Here is a 24191-nt window from a genome sequence, read left to right as displayed (position 1 = left end):
GGTTATGGCAGCCTGGGATTTCGAATGGTGAAAAGGAGGCGATGGGAGGGGGGAACCATGACTTAGGGACGCGCTTGTCCAAAATGTAGGGTGTGTTACAAAAGTACCCCCACTGATTTGACTAGCGGCTCTTTCGGCTCAGGGTTAGAAGGGGGATTTCGCTTGTCGGGATTTGGCAGCTGGAGGGAGTTTTCGCGCGCGTTGTAATTTCGGGATAGCAAGGCGCGGGTTGTGAAGGCACCAGTTTTGGGAGCACGATATCTGAATTTTCAGGATATAACAAGCCGCGGGTTGAATTTTAGGGACAAACCTAATGTGTAATATTGTACTTGTACCTACCAAATCAATTCGCACTTCCCTCAACGAAAAAAACGAAAAAAAAACTATTCACACCACACAAAGAGAGAGTCGTGTCCCATTTTACTATATACAAATGCTATTCAAAGCTATGAATCCATGTTATGTCCAATTAAATTTTTCGCTGGCTGTATAAGGCTAGTCATAGTGGGGAGTATCATATAATCGTATCATGCATATGATACTAGTGTATGATACTACCTCCATAGTGCATAGTATCATAAACTAGTATCATAGATGATCATATTTATTGCCATGCATGATACGGTATCTACCTATGTTACTCTAATCATGTCTCTCTTCTTTAACTATGTGCCACATAAGCATGTTTGCTAGTCCCAAGTGCATGTTACCGATTATGTTACTCCCACTATGGCCAGCCTAATGCATGTAACCTACTCATACCAACATTTTAGTGCATTCCAAATGTCTATACTACCGCTGCAATTCGAACTAAATTTGAATTTGTTTCTCAATTTCAATAAGAATCTACAATCATGATTGTTGCCAACTTCAACCATCATTCGTGTATTACCTTAACAACACACCACATGATTACTATAGAGATAGATATGAACTATGTGTACTATATGAACTCGAATTCAATTTTTTGAACACACTTGATGTTGATTCCAAATAATAGTACATTTGATGTACTAACTAGATATTCATAATCTAAACCATGTTCCATACGTACATCGTGTTTATCACACAAAGTATAGTGCCCCGCCCCCTACATTATGACAAGTATTTAGCCCTGAGCTGCAAAAGCCACACATTAGCCCAAATTATAATCAATATTCTACATTATGATATCTTCTTGAAGTATCCGTATCCACTTTTTTATAATGAATTATGATCTCTGTTCGTCTTTTACACCTTCATGATCCTCTTCTCTTTGTAGCTAGCTAGCGCTAACTTTCTATCGTGCATGCACACGCCCGCCCCCCTCTCACCCTCCCTCAGCGTCCCCTCCATCATGCACGTTCGTTATTTCCCTTTAGGTCGTTCACCCGCGGTGTGTGTAGGCCCTCCGGCTCCTTCTTTCCGGCACACACCAGTCGATATACCTCTCTAGCCAACTGTGCCTACCACAAACATGTACTTCCCCTCTTCTCTTCTCACCGCCCATGCCCCCCTATGTCCAATACGGTTCCACGCAGGTGCACACTCCCGCCCCTCTTTTCATCGATCTCATACTCGCACACTCCTCCCCCCCTCGACATAGTAGGCCTCTCGCACCACCTCCTAGCCGCACCCCTCTCCCCCTGTCTGTCTCTCTGGACCTTATTTGCTTCTAACACATGCATGCATGTATACGTAGCAATCTCCCTACATATAGCTAGGTCGACTATAATTTTTTTCCCCTTGCACCGATAGACTTACCTCACTAGTTATGTCTCTCCCATTCTCGGACACACAACGGTTGATCTTCCTATGTAGTTACGTATGCTTACTCCAACCATATTGTCTCCCCTCAGCATCCTTGCATACCTCCCGACCCGTCTCTCACACGCACGTGCATAGACAGACAGACATCCCCGGCCCTCTCTTATTGATATTGCACTCGTACCCTCTGTTTGTCTAGCAGGCCTCTCCCACCATTTGTGAGATGCCACTCCACCACCAACCCTCCGACACTCTACCTTTGTCTTTCTCCCAACCTTATTCCTCTGCTACACATATGCATGGATGCCGATTGATATCCCTCAATACATAGCTAGGTCTCTCTCCTTCTCCACACATATACTAGTCAATCTACCTCTCTATAGTTAGGTCTCTGCCCCCTCCCCCCCCCTACACACCGATATTCAAACATTGTAGGTAGCTATCCATGCCACAGAAAAAAAAACTACACCTCTGACCTCTCAAATTCTAGTAGCCCAGCCGCCCTGTATCTTTGACGTGGGCAAGCACAAATTCGATGGCACTCTTTATCGATCGCGCAGCCACACACTTCATCCCTGTTTTTGATTCTATCGATATCTCACGCAGATGATCCCTCCACTCTCTTCTCATGGATCGCTCCCTCTATATATGATATATCCATGACTCTGTTTCACACACATTGCATATGTTACGTTTTTTTGTATGAGATATCATCGACACATTGCCTTTGTTTCGCACAAACCATCTCTCTCACACCCACCCACGTACGTACCTGCACCTAAAGAAGAGGTGCATGCAGGACACACGTACTCACGTCTCGTTACTGGCCACACCCACGCGGGTACACGGTGGAGTTCGTTTCTGTACGAAAGGCAGCCCACGTGATAATTTGACGCGTGTAGCGGTTGTTTACTCGAAGGAGGGTCATGTACGACGCGTAGACGGAACAAAGTTCGACTTGACACGTTAGTATTAAATAAAGTTATATATTCCTCAATGTCACGTAGAGAATATAAAACGATTGTCGTGGGGAAAATGGAAAAATCCGCTCCACTATATACAACGGAGCGTGCCTGTCGGGGTTTGTCTCTCATCATACCATCTCACTCTCATCGTTGGTCAGTGATCTGGCCGCATCCCGTCTGCCAGCGGAAAGGGAGGATGTGCATCGTTTCTCCGTTCGACGGCGTTGAGGCAGCACGTCCCGATCTGTCGTACCCGCCGTTCTCTCTGACCAAGCTCCGGTGACACAAGGCCTTTACCACTTGCTCGCTGCCGTAGTATGGGCAGATCCCGGCCACCGGCGCCCTCCTAGTTTCATCCTGACAACCCTCAGGTATAGCTTCCTCCGTCCTTGCTCCACTGCCCATCTTCCCGCATTGCTGCATGTGGAAAATCCTGCATGTGGATCTTCTTTAGTTGTTTGCTTAAAACGTATCTCGGGCAGTGTACTTCCCATCTTGCAATCTCGTCCTCAAACCGTTTTTGATAAACCACCATGCTGCTATCTTTCCCTTATTACATGGAATATGCTTCTTTTTTGTCGGCGTATGTGTCTTCAACTCGTGTTATTGGGCGGTAATTGTTTCCTTTCTACCTCCTTTTGCAAACAGGGTTGTCCATTTCACCTCGTTGCTATTGCGACCTTTTGGTGAACTTCACAAATCACTTTTTTCTTAAGAGTGTTTTGTGTAGTTCCGCCAAAATGTCACACGGGCAACTTTTTACATTTCTGTGGGACTGCAGAAAGGGAGATTGGTTTTGCTATCCTCCTCATCCAACTCCATTCCTAATCTTCTCCAATAAGTAGTTAGTCCTAAAGAGAGATTGCAGAGGTGATCGGCTTCTATTTGTGTGTGTTATGTTTCATCATCTAGTTCCACTATTATTGTAATCACACTGACTGGATATCTTTGCAAACAGGGATGGTCAGCTCGATTTTAGTGGAGCTGCACAAAATGATCGGATTGTGGTGTCCTCCATACACCTCTTTTTTGGCTACAGAGCTGGGTGAAACTAGCTGCCAACCAATGAACACCGTGCCCAGGAAATGGAGCCATGCCTACGAACATCATCAATCAATTATATATTTTTCTTTATTTGTACACCTTCTCACAACTTTGTCTTCAGTTGTGATGTGAATATGGGCGCTGATCTACGAACCATTGAGATGCATTAGCAGCCATGGTAGTTTCATTTGTATTTGATGGAATGTTGTAACGAGATAATCTTGAGGCAAGAGGACACATGAATCCTAAGTTGAAACCTTTTTTTCCTGTGGGAACCAAAGTTGAAACCTTCATAGCATCACAGTACAATTTCATTAAAATTATGCGTACATATAAACAAATCTTGAAGGATTGATAGCAATGCCAGAAACAATTCAACTTCGTTTCGCCGACATGTGGGACATCCTTCATCCGACTCCACCTGCCATGCAGCAATATTGAGTGCACAGCTGCAGGGAAGGATTCACCCCGGTCGTTGCGCCGCGGTAGTAATGACTAGTGAGCAGTCAAATCACGAAGCCCCACCTTTGCCACAGTAAGTTGCTCGGACGAAGCAACCATCATTTCTCTGTTGGTTGAATCCGCTGGTACTCCCATATTCCCAGAGTAATAAGTTGCTCGAGCAAAGCAAACATCACTTCACCTTTCCCACAGTAAGTACTAGTACCTCATTTTTTACTCTAGAAACAACCACACGCGAATATTGGACGGTAGCAGCATAGCAACTGAATCAAAAATCGAAACCAACCAATGAACTACTACTAATGGTGAGCGTTTGCTAGTATCATGTACTCTGTCTGTCCATGTATATAGGGCTTAATGCGTTTTCCAAGACTAACTTTGGCCCTGTTTGGATCCATGGGTTAGAGTTAGTTCGAGCTAGTTGGGGCTCAAATAGCCCTAAAGTATCCAAGCATGAGGGTTAAATTGGAGCAAGTTGCATCGAACCCACCAAAAGAACTATCCCACCCAAGAGGTGCTAATTGGAGATAGTTCTCATTAGGCCCACTGAAAAATCACTTTTCTCTCTCCATCATGTGCATTTATTGTCAATCTAACCCTGTCACCCAAACACCTCTTTGGCTACAGTTAGTTCAGGGTTAGTCATGAGTTAGTCTAACCTCTAGCTAAGTTACAGTATCCAAACAGGAGCAGTATAGGACATGCAAGTTTCTCAAAGCATACAGTCAAACTCGTACGTGAAAGGATCTTTTTTCTTCTGAAAACAGAACATGAAAGGATCTTTGAATGATATAATTTTCATATTATATAAAATCTTATCAATAGTCAAAGGCATCCTCGAAGAATACATTAGGCCCTATATAAAATCTTATCAATAGTCAAAACCAAGTGTTACTACTACACCAAACAAGTTCAAAACGAGAAACTAGACCCACTCACGGCACGGCTCGCCTGTCTCGTTTGGTCCGTCGATCAAAGCGCTTCCTCTTCTTGACATAACAATAGAGTACAGTAATTTTTTTAGAATGCACTTGGCATGTCGCTAACATGTGATGAGTTAACCGACCTCAATAGACGGCAAAAACGCCAGCCTGCCGCACTTTGAGAGAGACGAGGAGTGAGAAGTGATATGGGCTGCTGGATTACTAGAGCTAGGTGTCCCACGGAGGCCAAGAAATATGGTGATAGTGTGAGTTGGCCATGTACAGTATGATGTAACTACACTGGGCTGCCATGTTTCGTACTCTTCCGGTCTACTGTGGAGATGATTGGTTGATTTTATATCGCTGAATAATATAAAATATTATGAGTGCAGACGCTCCACTACGAGGTTCCTTGCTCCTTCTCGGTCGTTGGGCGTGCATGTAATGCTATTAATTAGCAAATAAACATTCTTGTTTCTTGACATATTAACCAATAAGAGATGTCGGCGTGCATGTTTTCAATGACTTGAGACTACCAAACACAACTTGCAGTGGTTAGTTCATTGCATGCAATGCTATTAATTAGCAAATAAACATTAAGTTCTCTTTTTTTTCCTCCTTCTTGGTCACGGTGCACAACCAAAGATGACTTATTCACCTAGACGGAGGGAGTAATATAAAATATTATGAGTGCAGACGCTCTACCGCGAGTTTCCTTGCTCCTTCTCGGTCGTCGGGAATCTATGAGGATAGAATCTATGAGGCGAGTGTTTGGTTCAAGCCACACCTTAGTCAAGCCACACTTGGACCCCACATGGCATACACACAAAAAATAAGGCAGGATTCCCTTAGGCTTGTCAACTTGTGGCTCTAATTTTGATGAACTAACCTTAGCAAGCTTGGCAAAAATGTGTGGCAAAGTGTCGCAATGCTAGGCCTAGAACCAAACAGCCCCTTTGCCACAACTAACCTTAGGCAAGTGTGGCTGCCACAAAAAGTGTGGCTATGGCCACCACAAGTGTGGCAATATTTGGCAAAAAATTGAGCCTATGACATGTGGACCATATAACTAGAGAAGAGTGGCAAGCCACAAGTGTGGCAATGAACCAAACACATGTCTAAGATGTTGTGGCATGACTAAGGTTAGACGTGGCAACCTTAGGCTGGGAACCAAACAGGCCCTATGTTCTTCCACTTTTTTTACGTGAGCTTTGTTCATCCTTTTGCCAACACACGGGACATATAGCATCAAGGTGCACGTGTCATGCAAGAAAATGGAGATAAGCAGTGCGTAAGTGAGTTGTGCACTTCGATGGCACCTAGTACTATTACGCAATATTTTTTCTCCTCGATGGCACGTGAATAGTGCACGTACTCAATGACGGAGCACGGGATGGTAGCCATGGACATGGTCGACCCTTTTTGGAGAGAGTACTAAATAACTTTGATGTGTCCTATCAACTCGCAGAACGACGAGCTCCCTCGCCAACGCGTGCGCGGTGGCTCGCAGCACGAGGACAAACTTTTGCTTACAAGCGGTGGACGTGCAGCAGTTCATTTGGTGTCAGATTGCTAGAAGTACTACTGTAGTACCATCATTATTGTTCGACTTCCGGAAGAGGAGAAGAGCCAGGCGCAAAGTCACCCACTAACCTAGTACTACTAAATGAACTACTACACGGTTAATTAATATAGGCGGCTCTTGCAGCAGCACATCATTAACACAGTGCTCTTGCAGCAGCAAGTACTCTCTTCATAAAGAAAAATACAGGATTGGAGTGGCATGTCCACTTGAATCCCATAGCATTAACACAGTGTTCCCCTAAAAAACCAGAGTGTTTGACACAGGAAAAACAAAGGAAGTGAAAAAAAAGTTGGGTGGATGCTAGATTGTCAATTAACACATGATTACATGGGAAAAAATATATAGCATTCTATCCTATGAATCAAACGACCAATGTAGGTAGCACGGTGCTGCCTCTCATCGACCTCCTCTGCAGGAGTTTTCTTCTAGTAGTGGTGGAGCTTAGGCCAAGGACACGATTGATTTTCAAGTAGGGCTCGATTAACTCAACTATGTCTCCAAGCTAGCAGCACCCACCTGCAAATGAGCGCCACCGTGAGCTGCGCGACAATGATAGAGGCTCTGGGAGGACTAGAGGTAGGCGGGCGACGAGCCGACGAGGTAGCCCGACGACCCTTTGAGCTTGAAAGGCACCCGCATGATCTCCTCTCCTCGTAGGGAAGGTCGGGGTCCATTGGGTACATCTCTGATGACATCTGCAGCTTCCGACGGCGTCGTTTCCATTTCATTAGTGTAAATAATTAGTCAATTCCTAGTCAATAATCAAAACCGCCTAAACTCTAACATGTGAACACTAAAACCGCTCAAGGGGGTGATATACCCGGTTTTAGAGATTTGAGGGTAAAAATCATACCAAAATTGACTTTGGGGGGTTATTTGTAGATCAACTTACATTTGAGGGTGAAAAATATACTTCTTTCAATGGTCTGCTGGTCAGAGTATTCGTTTTAGATTTATAACATGTGGGACCGAGTGTGAGCGAACCGACCTCAATCGACAGCAAAATCGCCTGCCGGACACACTTTGAGAGAGATGAGGAGCAAGAAGCAATACGGGCTGGTCGTGTCGTGCAAGAAAATGGTTGGTCTCATGTTTAAAACTTGGTGTACTATAGTAGAGGTAGATGTAGATGTAGATGTAGATGTAGATGTAGATGTAGATGTAGATGTAGATGTAGTGTAGATGTAGATGCAGATGTAGATGTACATGTTGAGATGTAGAGATAAGTGAGACTCGCCAACGGACACCAATGTAGGCCGAGTATGTGCATGAATCACCCACAAAAAAAGGAGTACGTGCACGAGGAGAAAAATTGCACGCACTGACGCACATACTCTGTGCCTCATTCCCTAACACATGCGCGCGGGTACACGGTGGAGCTCATTTCTGGATGAAGAGGTAGCTCACGTGATAATTTGACGCGTTTGGTAGTTGTTCACTTAGTGGAGTGTCGGGAACCACGCGTGGACGAATCAAAGTTCGACCATGACGCGGTGGAGTGTTTGTTTTTAATTTTTTTTCTTCAATGGAACGTATGCAATTTTTTTTCTTGAATGGCACGTGAATGGTGCACATACTCAATGACGGAGCACGAGATGGGATGGTAGCCATGGACATGGTTGGCCCTTTTTGGAGACTACTACACTGTTACTTTGATGTACATTTTGAAATAAAAAACTACTACTTTGATGTGTCATGTCAACTCGCAGAACGGTGAGAAGCTTGCTTACTACACCCTCTATATAGCCCACACTTTGTACGACTAGTTATAGTGGGAGTAACTTAGCGCACTCCAAGAAAATTTTGCTTATGTGGCAAGTAGTTAATGAGAAGTGGCAACATAATATCTTACTATAACATAGCATTTCCCAAGACAAGATGAGTCTACAAGCTAATAAATGAAGACATCATAACATTAGTATGTTACTCCCTCCTTTCCGGTTTATAGGGTTTATCTCAAAATCTTAGTTTTTCCATTTTATAAGGATCAATTTGGTTGTTCCCCATCACAAGTTTAGATTTCAAGGTGCATTAAATAATTTCATGCAAGTATTAAGAGAAAATTGACCAATGCATGTACTTTATGCATGCATGCATTGCACTTAATACAATGGTAAACATAAATTTTTGAGGAAAACAAGAGCATTAATTGGGTGGTTTTGCAAATTACAAAAAGTATTCCACCACTCATCATCTACCTTGGTTGGTGAGATTTTCAAGTTAAGCACTATAAACCAGAAAGGAGGGAGTAGTAACATAGACTAGTGTCATATGCATGAAACTAGTGAGTATGGGAGCACATGATATTTCCCCGTCCGGACCGATCCCAAGTTGGCATCTCACCTTCTTGGCCCACCAAAAACCCCTCCCCCCTCCCGCGCGTGCTTCCCGCCCGGCGCCAGCTGAGCCTGCCGCTCCACATTGATGGCAAGTCAGGGCGACGGGACCTCTCACTGCTTCCGCCGTTGAAGCGGCGTGCCAATCGAGGGCACCGCCCGCTGCACGCCCAGCATTTCAGACTACACAGTGGAGAGTAACTTTAGAGCAAGTACTACAATTAGATGAAATAAGCAGGCTATAAGGATTTAAATATAGTATTTGTGCTTAGTTGAAGGAGAGAGAAGAGGAGAGAGAAGAGGAGCGGGTTGTAAACTTATAGTCGATTGTAGCAGGAGCTCCAACATACTTTGTGAGACAAAAGGTGGGGCCATTATTAATGATATAGTATTATACTAAAGGGACTAACTATTGTACTAGCAGGCTATTAAGTTGGTTCTAGATGATGTGTCAACTTCATATAGCCGGATGTTGGCTATACTATTAACCATGCTCTAAGTGTGGTGTGAGTGGGACTAAAGTTTAGTCCCATACTGCTAGGTGAGTGTGAGATGCACCACTTTATAATGTGATCTATTCTAGCATTTGCATGAGCATGATAATAGGAAACCTACACGCGCGCTCTTCGGGAATGAGCCTGTCCAAGGACAAAAGCTATGCACGTGGTCTATATTTGTGTTGGTCGGAAAATTTATTAAGTCATTAATTAATAATTAACGGGCGCCTTAATTACTCAGCCGTTTCTGATTCTTTTGGATAGTGGGGCTATTATTGACTTGGACGTGGGGTTTGGGCCAAAGGCCCACTATTATACTTGGTCTTACTCGCACGATCGACCTAACAGGCTCTACCCTAGCTGCCGTTGTATCATATGGTATCACACCGTTCAAGATCTTAGCGCCGCCACGCAATTCTTCTACAGCTGTCGCGGGATATCCACGGCCACCAATGGGACCGGGTGGCCCCTTGCTGGTTCGGCGGGGGGACATCGCATTGCACAAAGAGCAGATCAGCGCACGGCAGCACGACAGAGAGGACAAAAGCAATTTACCCAGGTTCGGGCCGCCGCGAGGCGTAAGACCCTACTCCTGCTTTGGTGGATTGATGGTGGAATGAATGTGGGGGTGTGTAGTACACTTGCCCGTCAAGGTTTTCCTCGGGGCTGTAGCGACTACGTGCGTATGGTGGCTTGGGTTCTTCAACTTTCCAACCCTCTAACCCCTCCTACGAGTGCCATGGGCCTCCTTTTATAGATTAAGGGGTCACCACAGTGGCAAAGTGGTCATTATCCACTGATATGATAGCAAATAGTGCTATCATACCTAACTCTGCGGGCTAACAGTGTGCATTAAATGCACAGCGCGGCAACGCATCCCGTCAAGCGCCTTACATCCTTAACTGTCCTTGGTGCTTGGATCTACTCAATGGCCTTGATCTTGTCGGGGTTGGCTTCGATCCCCCGATGGGACACGAAGAATCCAAGTAGCTTGCCGGAGGGAACACCGAATACACACTTCTCCGGATTAAGCTTCAAGTTGATCTTGTGCAGATTAGCAAATGTCTCCTCCAAATCCTAGATAAGGGTGGTCTTATCCTTGGTTTTGACCATGATGTCATCCATATAGGCTTCTATATTTCTGTGCAACTGTGGCTCAAAACTAATCTGGACTGCTCTTGCAAAAGTGGACTCGACACTCTTTAATCCGAAAGGCATGCGGACAAAGCAGTACTTACCACATGGAGTGATGAACGATGTCTTCTCCTCGTCTTCTTTGGACATGAAGATCTGGTGATATCCGGAGTATGCATCCAGAAAGGAGAGCAAATCACAACCTGAAGTGGAATCCACAATCTGGTCGATGCGCGGCAAGGGAAATGGGTCCTTCGGGCAAGCCTTGTTGAGATATGTGAAATCAATACAGAGCCTCCATTTCCCATTCGCCTTCCGGACCACCACTGGGTTTGCCAACCACGTAGGGTGCAGTACTCCTCTGACCAAACCAGCTGCCTCTAGCTTCTTGATTTCCTCGGCAATGAACTGCTGCCGCTCTAAGGCCTACTTCCGGACTTTCTGCTTGACGGGTCAGGCGTGTGGGCAAACAGCAAGGTGGTGCTCGATTACCTCCCTGGGAACACCGGGGATATCAGATGGTTGCCAGGCAAACACATCGATATTCGCCCACAGGAAGGCAACGAGCGCGCTTTCCTATTTGTCATCAAGGGTGGCGCTGATAGTGAAAGTACCATCAACGCCAGCCAGCCCTGCCGGGACCTTCTTCACTTGGGGTGCAGCAACCTTGGATCTCTTGCTGTTGGAACACTCCGGCACGTCCTAAACGGGTGTCGTGCACTCGGAGGGGGCATGCTTCCTGGACTCCTTGCTGGAGGCCCTTTAATCCTTCTTCTTTCCTTTGCTTTCCTTGGCGAGAGTTGCTACCCACGCAGATAATTGCATCCTTCTCATCCGATGGGATAGTGATGACTCCCAGCGGCCCAGGCATCTTCAAAGAGTTATAAGGATAGTGAGACGCTGCCATGAAATTAGCCAGGGCCGGCGTCCCAAAATCCCATTGTACGGCAGGGGGAGATCGACCACATCAAACACAATCTTCTTAGTCTGATAGTTCAGTTCTCCCCCAAACGTCACCGGCAACATAATCTTCCCCTTGGGATGGCTCCTGCCGGGATTGACTCCTTGAAACGTGCCGGTAACCTCTAGCTCTTCTTCTCCTATCTGGAGCTTGTTGATGACTGCCGGGGAAATCAGATTCAACCCGGCCCCGCCATCCACTGACATCTTTGTGACCTTGAGGTTGCGAATTGTTGGGGAGACCAACAATGGCAAACACCCTACCGCAGTGGTGCGGCCAGGGTGGTCCTCCTCATCAAAGATGATGGGCGTGCGGGACCATTTGAGCGACTTTCGGGCCTCTGGCCTTGGTTCCACAGCATTGACCTCTCATGCCATCGCTTCAATTGGCGATGAGAGGTGTGCAAAGATGCACCTCCATCAATGCATAGGGCGTTAGTGGCCTTCTGAAATTCTTGCTCACTGGTTTCCTCTTCATTCCCTTCATCACTCACATCATCACAGATTTCCTTCTCTTGGCCCCTGGCGGGTTTCCCTTGGTTCCGAAAGGGTTTGCCTGGGCGATTTGCTCCACCGCCTCGGCCCTTACCGCCAGCAGCATTCTGTCCTCTCTCCTTATCACGCTTATCATACTCTGCCCTTTGTTTCTTAACAAGCTGTTCAACTTGGTAACACTCCTAAAGGTCGTGTCCTTTGGTTCGGTGGATCTTGCAATACGGGCTGATACGTCTCCAACGTATCTATAATTTCTTATTATTTCATGCTATTATATTATTCATCTTGGGTGTTTTATATGCTGTTTTATATGATTTTTGGGACTAACCTATTAACCTAGAGCCCAGTGCCATTTTCTGTTTTTCCCTTGTTTTGAGTTCTACAGAAAAGGAATACCAAACGGAGTCCAATTGACGTGCCATTTTGTGATGATTTTTATGGGCCAAAAGAAGCCCCTGGAGTAAAAGAGTTGGGCCAGAAGAGTCCCGAGCCATCCACGAGGGTGGAGGGCGTGCCCTACCCCCTGGGCGCGCCCCCCTATCTCGTGGATGACTCAGAGAACCCCCCCCCCCCGAACGTGAGACCGATGCCAAAAATTCCTATAAATACAGAAACCCCCAGAAAGAAACCTAGATCGGGAGTTCCGCCGTCGCAAGCCTCTGTAGCCACCAAAAACCAATCGGGACCCTGTTCCGGCACCCTGCCGGAGGGGGGATCCATCACCGGTGGCCATCTTCATCATCCCAGCGCTCTCCATGACGAGGAGGGAGTAGTTCACCCTCGGGGCTGAGGGTATGTACCAGTAGCTATGTGTTTGATCTCTCTCTCTCTCTCGTGTTCTTGATATGTCACGATCTTGATGTACCGCGAGCTTTGCTATTATAGTTGGATCTTATGATGTTTCTCCCCCTCTATCTTCTTGTAATGGATTGAGTTTTCCCTTTGAAGTCATCTTATCGGATTGAGTCTTTAAGGATTTGAGAACACTTGATGTATGTCTTGCGTGGGATACCCGTGGTGACAATGGGGTATTATATTGATTCACTTGATGTATGTTTTGGTGATCAACTTGCGGGTTCCGTGACCTTGGGAATCTATGCATAGGGGTTGGCACACGTTTTCGTCTTGACTCTCCGGTAGAAACTTTGGGCACTCTTTGAAGTTCTTTGTGTTGGTTGAATAGATGAATCTGCGATTGTGTGATGCATATCGTATAATCATACCCATGGATACTTGTGGTGACATTGGAGTATCTAGGTGACATTAGGGTTTTGGTTGATTTGTGTCTTAAGGTGTTATTTTACTATGAACTCTAGGGCTGTTTGTGACACTTATAGGAATAGCCCAATGGATTGAACGGAAAGAATAACTTTGAGGTGGTTTCGTACCCTACAATAATATCTTCGTTTGTTCTCCGTTATTAGTGACTTTGGGGTGACTCTTTTTTGCATGTTGAGGGATTTTTATATGATCTAATTATGTTATTATTGTTGAGAGAACTTGCACTAGTGAAAGTATGAACCCTAGGCCTTGTTTCGAAGCATTGTAATACTGTTTTCGAAACAACGTCTACAAGAAACTTTTCATCATGATTTTAGTTTTCAAGGCCTCCCACGGATTGATAAACCTTAGGTCATCCACATGAGGGAAATTTGCTACTGTCCTACAAACCTCTGCACTTGGAGGCCCAACAACGTCTACAAGAAGAAGGCTGTGTAGTAGACATCAAGCTCTTTTCTGGCGCCGTTGCCGGGGAGGCTAGGTAAGCGGCACTAACACCCTTTCAACTAAGCTCTTTTCTAGCGCCGTTGCCGGGGAGGTTAGTGCTTGAAGGTATATCTTTAGATCTTGCAATTGAATCTTTTAGTTTCTTGTTTTATCACTAGTTTAGTCTATAAAAGAAAACTACAAAAAAATGGAATTGAGGTTTCCACATATGCTTCATCTTTTTAATCTGTTTCGTGAGAATGATGGAAAGGAAAATTGTGCCAAAGTGTTTGAAGAAGAATGCATTAAAATGTTTGGCACTAAATCTTTGAATGATGAGCATGATTGCAATGTTGTTAGTATGAATTCCTAGAATATCCATGATGCTAATGATATGCAAATCCACAAGCTTGGGGATGCTATGTTTGATGAAGATAATATTTTTAGTCCCCCAAGTTTTATGAGAATATTTATTTTGATGATAGCATGCCTCCTATTTATGATGATTATATTGATGAAAGTGGGTTTGGAAGAGTGTCAACTTTAGGAAGTAATGATACCGCTATTTTGGAGGGTGTTGAATCTTATTGTGATAATTATGAAAGTGGATTTGGAGAGGTCATGACTTTATTTAGTGATGAATCCACTATTTCGGAAGAGGTTCCAATTGATTATGAGAACAAAGTTGATATCTATGATGATTATTGTGATGACTTTTATGCTATTAAGAATAATGATAACCATGAAACTTGTCATCGTGATTTTAGTTTTCAATTGGATTATGCCTCACTTGATAATTATTTTGTTGAGTTTGCTCCCACTATTATTCATGAAAAGAAATTCGCTTATGTGGAGAGTAATAAAATTTATATGCTTGGGGATCATGAAAATAATGCTTTATGTGATGGTTATATTGTTGAATTCATTCATTATGCTACTTAAAATTATTATGAGGGAGGAATATATGCTTGTAGGAATTGCAATAATATCAAGTTTCCTCTCTATGTGCTTAAAGTTTTAAAGTTATGCTTGTTTTGCCTTCCTATGCTAGTTGATTATTGTTCCCATAAGTTGTTTGCTTACAAAATCCCTATGAATAGGAAGTGGGTTAGACTTAAATGTGCTAGTCATATTCTTCATGATGCTCTCTTTATGTTTCAATTCTTATCTTTCATGTGAGCATCGTTGAAATCAACATGCCTAGCTAAAAGGCATTAAAGAAAAGTGCTTCTTGAGAGACAACCCAATATTTACCCTTACTGTTTTTGGGTATTCACATGATTAAGATACTGTAGTAATCATGTTTGTAGCTTTTGTTTCAATAAAGTGCCAAGTAGAACCTTTGGGAAGACTTGGGTGAAAGTTAATGCGATCTTGCTGTAAAAAACAGAAACTTTGCACTCACGAGAATAATTTTAATTTTTAACAGAAGAGTGATTTTGAGTTGATTATTTTTTCAGAAGATTAATAGACAAATTCCTCACGTTCAACAATTTGTTTCATAATTTTTTGAGTTACAGAAGTATTCAAGAGTTACAGATTACTACAGACTGTTCTGTTTTTGACAGATTCTGTTTTCTATGTGTTGTTTGCTTATTTTGATGAATCTATGAGTAGTATCGGAGGGTATGAACCATAGAGAAGTTGGAATATAGTATATATTACACCAATATGAATTTATAATGAGTTCACAACAGTACCTAAGTGGTGATTTTTTTTTTATACTAACGGAGCTTACGAGTTTTCTGTTAAGTTTTGTGTTGTGAAGTTTTCAAGTTTTGGGTAAAGATTCGATGGACTATGGAATAAGGAGTGGCAAGAGCCTAATATTGGGGATGCCCAAGGCACCCCAAGGTAATATTAAAGGACAACCAAGAGCCTAAGCTTGGGGATGCCCCGGATGGCATCCCCTCTTTCGTCTTCGTTCATCGGTAACCTTAGTTGGAGCTGTATTTTTATTCACCACATGATATGTGTTTTGCTTGGAGCGTCATTTTATTTTATTTTTTTTTGCTTTCTGTTTGAATAAAATCCCAAGATCTGAAATTCTTAAATGTTAGAGATTCTTCACATAGTTACATAATTATTCGACTACTCATTGATCTTCACTTATATCTTTTGGAGTATTTGTCATTTGCTCTAGTGCTTCACTTATATCTTTTTAGAGCACGACGGTGGTTTTATTTTGAAGAAATGGATGAACTATCATCCTGCAATTATATTATTTTGAGAGTCTTAAACAGCATGGTAATTTGCTTGGGTTATAAAACTAGTCCTAATATGATGGGTATCCATGAGGGATATAATAATAACTTTCATATAAAGTGCATTGAATAATATGAGAAGTTTGATTCCTTATGATTGTTTTGAGATATGAAGATGGTGATATTAGAGTCATGCTAGTTTAGTAGTTGTGAATTTGAGAGATACTTGTGTCAAAGTTTGTGATCCCGTAGCATGCACGTATGGTGAACCGTTATGTGATGAGGTCGGAGCATGATTTATTTCTTGATTGTCTTCCTTATGAGTGGCGGTCGGGGACGAGCGATGGTCTTTTCCTACCAATCTATCCCCCTAGGAGCATGCGCGTAGTACTTTGTTTCGATAACTAATAGATTTTTGCAATAAGTATGTGAGTTCTTTATGACTAATGTTGAGTCCATGGATTATACGCACTTTCACCCTTCCACCATTGCTAGCCTCTCTTGTGCCGCACAACTTTCGCCGGTACCATACACCCACCATATACTCTCGAATAAACTCAAGGACATATTCAAAAAAATTCTGACCGTCGGTCGGACCTTCCTCAAAACAGCCACCATACCTACCTATTATGGCATTTCGATCGCCATTCCGAGATATATTGCCATGCAACTTTCCACCGTTCCGTTTATTATGACACGCTTCATCATTGTCATATTGCTTTGCATGATCATGTTGTTGACATCGTATTTGTGGCAAAGCCACCTTAATAATTCTTGCATACATGTCACTCTTGATTCATTGCACATCCTGGTACACCGCCGGAGGCATTCATATAGAGTCATATTTTGTTCTAAGTATCGAGTTCTAATTCTTGAGTTGTAAATAAATAAAAGTGTGATGGTCATCATTATTAGAGCATTGTCCCATGTGAGGAAAGGATGATGGAGACTATGATTCCCCCACAATTCGGGATGAGACTCCGGACGAAAAAAAAGAGGCCATAAAAAAAGAGAAGGCCCAAATAAATGAGAGAAAAAGAGATAACGGGCAATGATACTATCCTTTTACCACACTTGTGCTTCAAAGTAGCACCATGATCTTCATGATAGAGAGTCTCCTATGTTGTCACTTTCATATACTAGTGGGAATCTTTCATTATAGAACTTGGCTTGTACATTCCAATGATGGCCTTCCTCAAAATGCCCTAGGTCTTCGTGAGCAAGCGAGTTGGATGCACACCCACTTAGTTTCTTTTTGAGCTTTCAGACACTTATAGCTCTAGTGCATCCGTTGCATGGAAATCCCTACTCACTCACATTGATATCTATTGATGGGCATCTCCATAGCCCGTTGATACGCCTAGTTGATGTGAGACTGTCTTCTCCTTTTTGTCTTCTCCACAACCACCATTCTATTCCACCTATAGTGCTATGTCCATGGCTCACGCTCATGTATTGCGTGAAGATTGAAAAAGTTTGAGAACATCAAAAGTATGAAACAATTGCTTGGCTTGTCATGGGGGTTGTGCATGATTTAAATATTTTGTGTGATGAAGATAGAGCATAGCTAGACTATATGATTTTGTACCGATAGCTTGCTTTGGCCATGTTATTTTGAGAAGACATGATTGCTTTGTTAGTATGCTTGAAGTATTATTGTTTTCAAGTCAATGTTAAACTTTTGTTTTGAATCTTATGGATCTTAATATTCTTGCCACAATAAAGAAGATTACATTGATAAATATATTAGGTAGCATTCCACATCAAAAAAATTGTTTTTATCATTTACCTACTCGAGGACGAGCAGGAATTAAGCTTGGGGATGCTTGATACGTCTCAACGTATCTATAATTTTTTATTATTCCATGCTATTATATTATCCATCTTGGATGTTTTATATGCACTTATATGCTGTTTTATATGATTTTTTGGACTAACCTATTAACCTAGAGCCCAGTGCCATTTTCTGTTTTTTTTTCTTGTATTTGAGTTTTACAGAAAAGGAATACCAAACGGAGTCCAATTGACGTGCCAATTTTTGATGATTTTTTCTGGACCAAAAGAAGCCCCCGGAGTAAAAGAGTTCGGTCAGAAGAGTCCTGAGCCATCCACGAGGGTGGAGGGCGCGCCCTACCCCCCTGGGCGTGATACGTCTCCGTCGTATCTACTTTTCCAAACACTTTCGCCCTTGTTTTGGACTCTAACTTGCATGATTTGAACGGAACTAACCCGGACTGACGTTGTTTTCAGCAGACTTTCCATGGTGTTATTTATGTGCAGAAACAAAAGTTCTCGGAATGACCTGAAACTTCACGGGACGTCTATTTGGAAATAATAAAAAATCCTTGCAAAAGATGAAGACCAGGGGGCCCACACCCCAGCCACGAGGGTGGGGGGCGCGCCGCCCTACCTCGTGGGCCCCCTGGAGCTCCTCCGACCTCAACTCCAACTCTATATATTTGCTTTCAGGGAGAAAAAATAAGAGAGAAGGATTCATCACGTTTTACGATACGGAGATGCCGCCAAGCCCTAAAACCTCTCGGGAGGGCTGATCTGGAGTCCGTTCGGGGCTCCGGAGAGGGGAATCCGTCGCCATCGTCATCATCAACCATCCTCCATCACCAATTTCATGATGCTCACCGCCGTGCGTGAGTAATTCCATCGTAGGCTTGCTGGACGGTGATGGATTGAATGAGATCTATCATGTAATCGAGTTAGTTTTGTTAGGGTTTGATCCCTAGTATCCACTATGTTCTGAAATTGATGTTGCTATGACTTTTCTATGCTTAATGCTTGTCACTAGGGACCGAGTGCCATGATTTCAGATCTGAACCTATTATGTTTTCATGAATATATGTGAGTTCTTGATCCTATCTTGCAAGTCTATAGTCACCTACTATGTGTTATGATCCGGCAACCCCGAAGTGACAATAATCGGGACCACTCCCGGTGATGACCATAGTTTGAGGAGTTCATGTATTCACTATGTGCTAATGCTTTGTTCCGGTACTCTATTAAAAGGAGGCCTTAATATCCCTTAGTTTCCATTAGGACCCCGCTGCCACGGGAGGGTAGGACAAAAGATGTCATGCAAGTTCTTTTCCATAAGCACGTATGACTATATTCGGAATACATGCCTACATTACATTGATGAATTGGAGCTAGTTCTGTGTCACCCTATGTTATGATTGTTACATGATGAACCCCATCCGGCATAATTCTCCATCACCGATCCAATGCCTACGAGCTTTTCACATATTGTTCTTCGCTTATTTACTTTTCCGTTGCTACTGTTACAATCACTACAAAACACCAAAAATATTACTTTTGCTACCGTTACTTTTGTTACCGTTACCACTACTATCATATTACTTTGCTACTAAATACTTTGCTGCAGATACTAAGTTATCCAGGTGTGGTTGAATTGACAACTCAACTGCTAATACTTGAGAATATTCTTTGGCTCCCCTTGTGTCAAATCAATAAATTTGGGTTGAATACTCTACCCTCGAAAACTGTTGCGATCCCCTATACTTGTGGGTTATCAAGACTATTTTCTGGCGCCGTTGCCGGGGAGCATAGCTCTATTCTTTGAGTCACTTGGGATTTATATCTGCTGGTCACTATGAAGAACTTGAAAGACGCTAAAACAACAATTTATCCCTCAACTACGAGGGGAGGTAAGGAACTGCCATCTAGCTCTGCACTTGATTCACCTTCTGTTTTGAGTAAGCTTGCGACACCTAAACCTGCTTCTGCTATTCGTTCTGATATGTCGCATGTTATTGATGATGCCACTTCTGCTATGCATGATACTTATGATGAAACTACTTCTATGCTTGATACTACTGTGCCACTTAGTGAATTTCTTGATGAACAAATTGCTAGGGTTAGAGAGAAAGAAATTATTGAAACTGATAATATTGATGAAAGTGATGATGAAGACTTGCCTGTTATTCCTGAGGGTTATGTTTTTTATAAAGAAGCTACTTTAGCTATTTTAGCTTGCAAAGATAGATATGAGCTCAAGAGGTTATTAGCTAAATGGAATCAGCAACCTCTTAATGCTAGAATGAAACCTGGCCCTGCTTTTGCTACTTCACCTATCTGTGTTGCTGATAAGGATTATGAATTCTCTGTTGATCCTGATATAATTACTTTGGTTGAATTTGATCCTTACCATGGCTATGAATCTGAAACTGTTGTGGCACATCTTACTAAATTAGATGATATAGACACCCTGTTCACTAATGATGAGAGATCTTGCTATCTTTATATCCTTAAAATATTTCCGTTCTCATTAAAGGGTGATGCTAAGATATGGTTTAATTCTCTTGATCCTGTTTGTGTGCGTAGTCCCTAGGATATGATTTATTACTTCTCTGCTAAATATTTCCCTGCTCATAAGAAACAAGCTGCTTTGAGGGAAATATACAACTTTGTGCAAATTGAAGAAGAGAGTCTCCCACAAGCTTGGGGAGGCTTCTCAAGTTACTTAATGCTTTGCCTGATCATCCTCTCAAGAAAAATGAAATACTTGATATCTTTTATAATGGACTAACCGATGCTTCCAGAGATTACCTGGATAGTTGTGCTGGTTCTGTTTTCAGGGAAAGAACACCGGATGAAGCTGAAATTCAATTGAATAATATGTTGACAAATGAAAATAATTGGACACTTCCTGATCCAATTCCTGAGCCTATTCCTAAACCAACTCCGAAGAATAGAGGTGTTCTATTTCTCAGTCCTGAAGATATGCAAGAGGCAAAGAAATCTATGAAAGAAAACGGTATTAAAGTTGAAGATGTTAAGAATTTACCTCCTATTGAAGAAATACATGGTCTTAATCTACCGCCTGTTGAAGAAACTTATGATCTTAATCCATTACCTATTGGTCTTCATAACCCGACACAGGTAGTAAAGGTAAATTCTCTCTATAGATATGATAAAGCTGAAATCCCTCCTACTAAAATTGCTAGCCAATGCTTGGATGAGTTTGATAACTTTATGGTTAAGCAAGAAGATTTCAATGCTTATTTTGGTGGACAATTAAAACAAAATGCTTATATGATTGAGCACTTGGGTGATTATATGGCTAATGTTAAAGGTGAACTTAAACTCATTAGTAAACATGCTTCTATGGTTACCACTCAAGTAGAACAAGTACTTAAGGCTCAAAATGATTTGCTCAATGAAATGAATAGTAAGAAAAATGATTATGTTGTTAGAGTGGCTACTAGAACTGGTAGAATGACTCAGGAACCTTTGTATCCTGAAGGCCACCCTAAGAGAATTGAGCAAGATTCTCAGAGAAATAATATTGATGCACCTAGTCCTTCTAAAAAGAAGAAAAAGAAAAATGATAGGACTTTGCATGCTTCTAGTGAACCTATTGCTGAACCACCTGAGAATCCAAATGATATTTCTATTTCTGATGCTGAAACACAATCTGGTAATGAACATGAACCTAATGAAAATGCTAATAATGATGTTCATGATGATGCTCAACCTAGTAATGATAATGATGTAGAAATTGAACCTGCTGTTGATCTTGATAACCCACAATCAAAGAATCAACGTTATGATAAGAGAGACTTTGTCGCTAGGAAACATGGTAAAGAAAGAGAACCATGGGTTCAGAAACCCATGCCTTTTCCTCCCAAACCATCCAAGAAAAGGGATGATGAGGATTTTGAGCGCTTTGCTGAAATGATTAGACCTATCTTTTTGCGTATGCGATTAACTGATATGCTCAAAATGAATCCTTATGCTAAGTATATGAAAGATATTGTCACAAACAAAACAAAGATACCAGAAGCTGAGATTTCCACCATGCTTGCTAATTATACTTTTAAGGGTGGAATACCTAAGAAACTTGGAGATCCAGGAGTACCAACTATACCATGCTCCATTAAAAGAAACTATGTTAAAAGTGCTTTATGTGATCTTGGAGCCGGTGTTAGTGTTATGCCTCTCTCTTTATATCGTAGACTTGATTTGAATAAGTTGATGCCTACTAAAATATCTTTGCAAATGGCTGATAAATCAACTGCTATACCTGTCGGTATTTGTGAGGATGTGCCTGTTGTGGTTGCAAACGTTACTATTTTAACGGACTTTGTTATTCTTGATATTCCCGAGGACGATAGTATGTCTATTATTCTTGGAAGACCCTTTTTGAATACTGCAGGGGCTGTTATTGATTGCAACAAAGGCAATGTCACTTTTCATGTTAATGGTAATGAGCATACGGTACACTTTCCGAGGAAACAACCTCAAGTTCATAGTATCAATTCTATTTGAAAAATTCCATCGATTATTTTTGGAGGTTTTGAGTTTCCTTTACCTACTGTCAAGAAGAAATATGATATTCTTATTATTGGGGATGTGCATATCCCCGTTGAGGTAACAATGTGTTATTCGAAATTTCTCCGGTTCCATGTTATTCGGAATGAGTTTGTTAACAAGACTTGATCAACCTTGTTAGTGGATTCCTTTTGATGAGCATGAGATGGATGAAACTAGAAGGCACAACCTTCTGTACCCTCTTTCTACTTTCTGTTATTTAGTTGAAATAAAGTAAAAATAGTATTTTTCTGTCTGTTTTCTGATTTATCTGTGCAATATAAAAATACCCCGAAAATAAAAGTTCTCCAAATGCCCTGAAAATGGAATATGATTTTTTCTGGAATATTTGAGAATATCTGGCACTAAGTACATAGCAGGAGGGGCAAGCACATGGCCACGAGGGTGGAGGGCGCGCCCTACCCCCCTGGGCGCGCCCCCTGCCTCGTGGGCCCATGTTGGCCCTCCTCCACTTATTCATGCACCCACACACTCCTTCCTCCCACAAACACCAATATCCAGCTCAAGCACGAGTTCTAGCTCATTTTGCTGCGATTTTCGATCTCCTTGCTCAAAGCACCTCTCACAAAACTGCTTGGGGAGATTGTTCCTTGGTATGTGACTCCTCCATTGGTCCAATTAGTTTTTGTTCTAGTACTCTATTCATTGCAAATTTGTGTTGCCTAGGTGACCATGTTCTTGAGCTTTCATGTCAAATTTATATGGTTCCAAGTAGTTCTAATGCATGATATAGGCTCTAGGCACTTGTAGGAGTAGTTGCTATCAATTTTGTGGAGTTTGGTTTAATTTTATTTGAAGTTACTAAAAATTTCAGAAATTTTTCAGAGGAAGAAATATGCTTAGGAAAATGTTCCAAGGTGGTTCTTCGAGGAAGCAAGGACCCAGGCTTGCAATGCGTGATGCTGACGATGAGCCACCAAGGGACGCTCCAGTGCGGCCTTGTGAGTGGCCTTCAGAAAACTTTATGGATCGAGCGGGAATCAAGGAAGAATTTAACGCATATTTGCGTAACGCTGATCTTGTGAGCTTCGAGGAAAACAAATGCCGCCAGTACCACTATCTCACTAGTATATTTGTGAGGAGGTTTGAATTTTCATCTTCACGTAATTCTCCAACTGTCCTGTTTGATCTTTATGAAAAATCTTATACCATGGACTTAGAGGATTTTACTACTGCTTGCAAACTTCCACAATGGGGTAGTGTTAGTGAACCCCGCAAATCTAAATTTAGAAATTTTCTTGCCAGTATAACGGTGGGGGAATCTAGAGATATAGCACAAGCTACTATAGGGAGCATTCATTATCCTGCTATACATTATTTTGCTCTCTTCATAGGTACGTGCATAAATGGTAAAGATGAAGCATGTCACATGTGTGTCCCTGACCTCAGTATTCTTAGGAGTGCTGTGTTAGGAGACAAATCTTATAATTTGGGAGCCATTGTTGCACGTAGGTTGCATCATACTAGATTTAATGGAGATTTCTTTGGAGGAATTTATGCAGCCCGCTTAGCTGATTTTCTTGATGTGGACATTCGTGAGGATGATATTGAGTTGCCTCCTACTTATTTAGACTATAATGCTATGGTCCACCACCAGTTTGTCGAGAGGAATGAACCACCTCTCTGGTATCGCTTAATCTTTGACAGACATCGTGCTGTCCGTGTTACTCTCCCTGCTCCTGCCTTCTTTGATTATCAGGAAAAAGGAAGATATGTTATTACCATAGAGGAGGGCGGAGGCAGCTCGCCGCCACGCTGCAACTCAGG

The sequence above is a fragment of the Aegilops tauschii genome, chromosome 7 (genome assembly GCF_002575655.3).
Source record: "Aegilops tauschii subsp. strangulata cultivar AL8/78 chromosome 7, Aet v6.0, whole genome shotgun sequence".
In the NCBI taxonomy this organism is placed as follows: Eukaryota; Viridiplantae; Streptophyta; class Magnoliopsida; order Poales; family Poaceae; genus Aegilops; species Aegilops tauschii.
Note: the sequence above shows the minus strand (reverse complement) of the source record.